This window comes from Cupressus sempervirens, chromosome 4 (assembly GCF_028749045.1).
Source record: "Cupressus sempervirens isolate cs-2001-9-10 chromosome 4, ASM2874904v1, whole genome shotgun sequence".
Taxonomy (NCBI): Eukaryota; Viridiplantae; Streptophyta; class Pinopsida; order Cupressales; family Cupressaceae; genus Cupressus; species Cupressus sempervirens.
The window spans coordinates 884,001,611-884,002,761 of record NC_143121.1 but is presented as its reverse complement, the minus strand read 5'-3'; the positions used below and the strand labels follow the sequence as shown (position 1 = coordinate 884,002,761).

General features: G+C 35.8%; 1 pseudogene; it reads right to left on the bottom strand.

Moving 5' to 3' along the window:
* Window positions 1-209: 209 nt before the first annotated feature.
* LOC149564223 (purple acid phosphatase 15 pseudogene) lies at window positions 210-759 on the bottom strand (annotated as a pseudogene).
* Window positions 760-1,151: the final 392 nt, after the last annotated feature.

Genomic DNA, 1,151 nt, shown 5'->3' with positions numbered 1-1,151 from the left:
ATTGATTCCTTGACAGAGATCCACACAAGTAGTCAAGCAATCAAGCATGTTGCATTTCACATCACCCTTTTTGCACTTTCAAAGATACACATAGGAAATCATTCAGTACATTCCAATCTCACAACATGGCAATGTTTGTCATCACCTTGGGTTGGTTTGAACAAAAAACCCGGCTGCCTCACAATATATATGTGATCCCTCTTACTATTTTACACATCTTGATTTTGATGCCAAGTCCATAGTGCATGAGTTTCATTTTTCACGTCAAGTATTCCATGCCCAAAACTGCTCTCTCTATATGCGCTAAAGTCAGGCTGCCTTTCCCAACAAAAGTTCCCCGCTGCTGGACCAGATGTAAAATTATAGGCACGTAGACCTCCCATAAAGTTGTTTGGTGTGGAAGAAGGTTCAGGGCAATTTCTTGGATCATTAGAATGACTTATGGCTATTTTTTTCCCTATTACCACCATCTCCAACAGTTATGTACACAGGTGCACATGGATCCAATGTATAGTTGAAAACTCGGTTTGAACTCTCATAAGCATGAACGTGGCCATTGAAAATGGAATCAACCCCATACTTGTAAAGAAGCTCTTCCATTTCCTATCACATGCAATCGGCTTCATGATAATGAGCTTTGTAACTGTTGTACCAAGGTGGATGCCAAGTAGCATCAAGCCAGGGAGTTTCACTCCTATCAACATTAGCTAAATCATGCTCCAACCATCTGTATTGTTCCCCTATCTTATTGTTCACCATTACTTCTCTGCATTAAATATACTGACAGCTACCCAGACATATCTTACAATGCTGAAGATAGCACCCAAATGATGGTGAGACTTGTAGAAATGCTCTATCAGTTACTACCAGCAGGACGACTCTCATGCACATCATAGTATTAAATAGGCCCTTTTCATTCTTTATTTTCTCTTCTTGTTATTATTGTATTTGTCTTTATTTGGCCATGCCTATTAAGTAAATCTATATTCTTTAATAGTAAGAAAATGCAGTATTTTTAAAAAAATCTTACTAATTATTGTGATTAGATTTTGCTATTTCACATTTATCAAAAATTAATAAAAGATTTTGTCTTTATTCAAAATGTTCATTCTACTTGATATATATATATATATATATATATATATATATAT